Here is a 6,572-nt window from a genome sequence, read left to right as displayed (position 1 = left end):
TCCAATACGCTATAAAAGAGTATGCATTCGTCCACCTTGAATATTATTCATGTTCTGGTTAAAAAAGGCCCTAATGATTTATGCTATACAACGTTTGACATGTTTGAACGAACGTAAATATATTTTTTCCCCTCGTTCATGACGAGAAGTCCGGCTGGCTTAGATCATGTGCTAACAAGACGGAGATTTTTGGACATAAATGATGAGCTTTTTTGAACAAAACTACATTCGTTATGGACCTGTGATACCTGGAAGTGACATCTGATGAAGAGAATCAAAGGTAATGGATTATTTACATAGTATTTTCGATTTTAGATCTCCCCAACATGACGTCTAGTCTGTATCGCAACGCGTATTTTTCTGGGCGCAGTGCTCAGATTATTGCAAAGTGTGATTTCCCAGTAAGGTTATTTTTAAATCTGGCAAGTTGATTGCGTTCAAGAGATGTAAATCTATAATTCTTTAAATGACAATATAATATTTTACCAATGTTTTCTAATTTTAATTATTTAATTTGTGACGCTGACTTGACTGCCGGTTATTGGAGGGAAACGATTTCCTCAACATCAATGCCATAGTAAAACGCTGTTTTTGGATATAAATATGAACTTGATAGAACTAAAAATGCATGCATTGTGTAACATAATGTCCTAGGAGTGTCATCTGATGGAGATTGTAAAAGGTTAGTGCATCATTTTAGCTGGTTTTATGGTTTTGGTGACCCTGTCTTTGACTTGACAAAACATTACACACAACTCTTGTAAATGTACTGTCCTAACATACTCTAAATTTATGCTTTCGCCGTAAAACCTTTTTGAAATCGTAAAACGTGGTTAGATTAAGGAGATGTTTATCTTTCAAAGGGTGTAAAATAGTTGTATGTTTGAAAAATTTGAATTTTGACATTTATTTGGATTCAAATTTGCCGGTCTTGAAATGCACCTGCTGTTGATGGAGTGCACCACGGGTGGCACGCTAGCGTCCCACCTAGCCCATAGAGGTTAAGCCGCGACAGCAAACTGATGATGAGTGTTGACAAATGAATATTGAGCAAAATGAGGTCAATTAATATTTTAAAAGAGAAAATGAAAAAATAAAACTTAAAAAAGAATGGAGCTCATTTATTTTGAGTCGATTGATGCATCAGTACGTGAATCAAAGTAAACGAACGTAAAAAATACCCATTCAAATCGATCAGTTTTCAACTAGAGAGATTGAAACGCGTCGTATCTGTCTCAAGCCTCCGTAACTGTTCATGTTACAACTCCACATCTGCAATAAATGGTGGTGGAGCTAGAGCGGTGTTTGTCAAACCATGAGACATACCAATAATCGGTATTCTCACAGAAACATCTGTAGCATCTGAACCGTTTGACCTACAACATCGTATGACCACTCCCTGGAAAGGGGAGACCCTCACGAACACGGTGGTGTTCTCAATTTGTCTCTACATCCTCCACAAGTGTCAGGGGACTCGTCTGAAGTCGGAACCCTCTATGTGCAAACATCTGTTTGTAGAATCCAAAATCTTTGGGCTACAAACTAATGTGACCCCACTTGTCACAATGTTCTCCGTTTTGCCCTACGTTTTCCACAAGTGTCACGGGACTAATCTGAAGGTAACAGGTACAGATTAAAATGATCGATTTTTTAACCAGGGACCTCTCGCACCCTAAGCCATAATAGTACAACTATACCAACGATCCGTTTGGTCAAAGAATTTTCACTTTCCACAAAAATGACGGTCAGGATATGAATCGATGTCTCCATGTTGCTTAAGAGCTTCACATAGCATTGGTGGTATAGTGGTGAGCATAGCTGCCTTCCAAGCAGTTGACCAGGGTTCGATTCCCAGCCAATGCAGAGCATGAGATATTCACTAGGTTTAGGGGCTGGGTGTCATTTCAAGTGTATTACATTGGAATCAATGTCCTTGTTAGTGGAAGTCAGATTTGCTCTTAGTTTTTGCAGGTTTTCTAAATGAAGTGCGATATTGAGCCAACTAGTGAATATCACAATAGATAAGCAGTCCATCGCCTAAAGTGGCCAGAGATCTGCCTGTCTGAGCTTGTTAAAAGATCTGCAAAAGGGTTCATCCGGGATTTGAACCCGGGACCTCTCGCACCCAAAGCGAGAATCATACCCCTAGACCAACGAGCCTTAGACAAGAATAAAATTGTTTTGCTTTCTGCGGCAATTACAATGAGGATATCAATTGTTCTTGTCCATGGTGCTTGGAAAGATTGAACCTCATGTGAGTGTTTGTGCTATACTTGTGAGCATAGCAGTCTTCCAAACTGTTGACCAGGCTTCAGTTCAAATCTTTTGTATTTCATCTGCTGTGTCTTTCACATTCTGTCTTCTTAAGCCGCGACAGCAAACTGATGATGAGTGTTGACAAATGAATATTGAGCAAAATGAGGTCAATTAATATTTTAAAAGAGAAAATGAAAAAATAAAACTTAAAAAAGAATGGAGCTCATTTATTTTGAGTCGATTGATGCATCAGTACGTGAATCAAAGTAAACGAACGTAAAAAATACCCATTCAAATCGATCAGTTTTCAACTAGAGAGATTGAAACGCGTCGTATCTGTCTCAAGCCTCCGTAACTGTTCATGTTACAACTCCACATCTGCAATAAATGGTGGTGGAGCTAGAGCGGTGTTTGTCAAACCATGAGACATACCAATAATCGGTATTCTCACAGAAACATCTGTAGCATCTGAACCGTTTGACCTACAACATCGTATGACCACTCCCTGGAAAGGGGAGACCCTCACGAACACGGTGGTGTTCTCAATTTGTCTCTACATCCTCCACAAGTGTCAGGGGACTCGTCTGAAGTCGGAACCCTCTATGTGCAAACATCTGTTTGTAGAATCCAAAATCTTTGGGCTACAAACTAATGTGACCCCACTTGTCACAATGTTCTCCGTTTTGCCCTACGTTTTCCACAAGTGTCACGGGACTAATCTGAAGGTAACAGGTACAGATTAAAATGATCGATTTTTTAACCAGGGACCTCTCGCACCCTAAGCCATAATAGTACAACTATACCAACGATCCGTTTGGTCAAAGAATTTTCACTTTCCACAAAAATGACGGTCAGGATATGAATCGATGTCTCCATGTTGCTTAAGAGCTTCACATAGCATTGGTGGTATAGTGGTGAGCATAGCTGCCTTCCAAGCAGTTGACCAGGGTTCGATTCCCAGCCAATGCAGAGCATGAGATATTCACTAGGTTTAGGGGCTGGGTGTCATTTCAAGTGTATTACATTGGAATCAATGTCCTTGTTAGTGGAAGTCAGATTTGCTCTTAGTTTTTGCAGGTTTTCTAAATGAAGTGCGATATTGAGCCAACTAGTGAATATCACAATAGATAAGCAGTCCATCGCCTAAAGTGGCCAGAGATCTGCCTGTCTGAGCTTGTTAAAAGATCTGCAAAAGGGTTCATCCGGGATTTGAACCCGGGACCTCTCGCACCCAAAGCGAGAATCATACCCCTAGACCAACGAGCCTTAGACAAGAATAAAATTGTTTTGCTTTCTGCGGCAATTACAATGAGGATATCAATTGTTCTTGTCCATGGTGCTTGGAAAGATTGAACCTCATGTGAGTGTTTGTGCTATACTTGTGAGCATAGCAGTCTTCCAAACTGTTGACCAGGCTTCAGTTCAAATCTTTTGTATTTCATCTGCTGTGTCTTTCACATTCTGTCTTCTTAAGCCGCGACAGCAAACTGATGATGAGTGTTGACAAATGAATATTGAGCAAAATGAGGTCAATTAATATTTTAAAAGAGAAAATGAAAAAATAAAACTTAAAAAAGAATGGAGCTCATTTATTTTGAGTCGATTGATGCATCAGTACGTGAATCAAAGTAAACGAACGTAAAAAATACCCATTCAAATCGATCAGTTTTCAACTAGAGAGATTGAAACGCGTCGTATCTGTCTCAAGCCTCCGTAACTGTTCATGTTACAACTCCACATCTGCAATAAATGGTGGTGGAGCTAGAGCGGTGTTTGTCAAACCATGAGACATACCAATAATCGGTATTCTCACAGAAACATCTGTAGCATCTGAACCGTTTGACCTACAACATCGTATGACCACTCCCTGGAAAGGGGAGACCCTCACGAACACGGTGGTGTTCTCAATTTGTCTCTACATCCTCCACAAGTGTCAGGGGACTCGTCTGAAGTCGGAACCCTCTATGTGCAAACATCTGTTTGTAGAATCCAAAATCTTTGGGCTACAAACTAATGTGACCCCACTTGTCACAATGTTCTCCGTTTTGCCCTACGTTTTCCACAAGTGTCACGGGACTAATCTGAAGGTAACAGGTACAGATTAAAATGATCGATTTTTTAACCAGGGACCTCTCGCACCCTAAGCCATAATAGTACAACTATACCAACGATCCGTTTGGTCAAAGAATTTTCACTTTCCACAAAAATGACGGTCAGGATATGAATCGATGTCTCCATGTTGCTTAAGAGCTTCACATAGCATTGGTGGTATAGTGGTGAGCATAGCTGCCTTCCAAGCAGTTGACCAGGGTTCGATTCCCAGCCAATGCAGAGCATGAGATATTCACTAGGTTTAGGGGCTGGGTGTCATTTCAAGTGTATTACATTGGAATCAATGTCCTTGTTAGTGGAAGTCAGATTTGCTCTTAGTTTTTGCAGGTTTTCTAAATGAAGTGCGATATTGAGCCAACTAGTGAATATCACAATAGATAAGCAGTCCATCGCCTAAAGTGGCCAGAGATCTGCCTGTCTGAGCTTGTTAAAAGATCTGCAAAAGGGTTCATCCGGGATTTGAACCCGGGACCTCTCGCACCCAAAGCGAGAATCATACCCCTAGACCAACGAGCCTTAGACAAGAATAAAATTGTTTTGCTTTCTGCGGCAATTACAATGAGGATATCAATTGTTCTTGTCCATGGTGCTTGGAAAGATTGAACCTCATGTGAGTGTTTGTGCTATACTTGTGAGCATAGCAGTCTTCCAAACTGTTGACCAGGCTTCAGTTCAAATCTTTTGTATTTCATCTGCTGTGTCTTTCACATTCTGTCTTCTTAAGCCGCGACAGCAAACTGATGATGAGTGTTGACAAATGAATATTGAGCAAAATGAGGTCAATTAATATTTTAAAAGAGAAAATGAAAAAATAAAACTTAAAAAAGAATGGAGCTCATTTATTTTGAGTCGATTGATGCATCAGTACGTGAATCAAAGTAAACGAACGTAAAAAATACCCATTCAAATCGATCAGTTTTCAACTAGAGAGATTGAAACGCGTCGTATCTGTCTCAAGCCTCCGTAACTGTTCATGTTACAACTCCACATCTGCAATAAATGGTGGTGGAGCTAGAGCGGTGTTTGTCAAACCATGAGACATACCAATAATCGGTATTCTCACAGAAACATCTGTAGCATCTGAACCGTTTGACCTACAACATCGTATGACCACTCCCTGGAAAGGGGAGACCCTCACGAACACGGTGGTGTTCTCAATTTGTCTCTACATCCTCCACAAGTGTCAGGGGACTCGTCTGAAGTCGGAACCCTCTATGTGCAAACATCTGTTTGTAGAATCCAAAATCTTTGGGCTACAAACTAATGTGACCCCACTTGTCACAATGTTCTCCGTTTTGCCCTACGTTTTCCACAAGTGTCACGGGACTAATCTGAAGGTAACAGGTACAGATTAAAATGATCGATTTTTTAACCAGGGACCTCTCGCACCCTAAGCCATAATAGTACAACTATACCAACGATCCGTTTGGTCAAAGAATTTTCACTTTCCACAAAAATGACGGTCAGGATATGAATCGATGTCTCCATGTTGCTTAAGAGCTTCACATAGCATTGGTGGTATAGTGGTGAGCATAGCTGCCTTCCAAGCAGTTGACCAGGGTTCGATTCCCAGCCAATGCAGAGCATGAGATATTCACTAGGTTTAGGGGCTGGGTGTCATTTCAAGTGTATTACATTGGAATCAATGTCCTTGTTAGTGGAAGTCAGATTTGCTCTTAGTTTTTGCAGGTTTTCTAAATGAAGTGCGATATTGAGCCAACTAGTGAATATCACAATAGATAAGCAGTCCATCGCCTAAAGTGGCCAGAGATCTGCCTGTCTGAGCTTGTTAAAAGATCTGCAAAAGGGTTCATCCGGGATTTGAACCCGGGACCTCTCGCACCCAAAGCGAGAATCATACCCCTAGACCAACGAGCCTTAGACAAGAATAAAATTGTTTTGCTTTCTGCGGCAATTACAATGAGGATATCAATTGTTCTTGTCCATGGTGCTTGGAAAGATTGAACCTCATGTGAGTGTTTGTGCTATACTTGTGAGCATAGCAGTCTTCCAAACTGTTGACCAGGCTTCAGTTCAAATCTTTTGTATTTCATCTGCTGTGTCTTTCACATTCTGTCTTCTTAAGCCGCGACAGCAAACTGATGATGAGTGTTGACAAATGAATATTGAGCAAAATGAGGTCAATTAATATTTTAAAAGAGAAAATGAAAAAATAAAACTTAAAAAAGAATGGAGCTCATTTA

Source organism: Salmo salar, unplaced genomic scaffold, assembly GCF_965601325.2.
Source record: "Salmo salar unplaced genomic scaffold, fSalSal1 ptg000378l, whole genome shotgun sequence".
NCBI lineage: Eukaryota > Metazoa > Chordata > Actinopteri > Salmoniformes > Salmonidae > Salmo > Salmo salar.
This window is presented reverse-complemented; position numbering follows the sequence as displayed.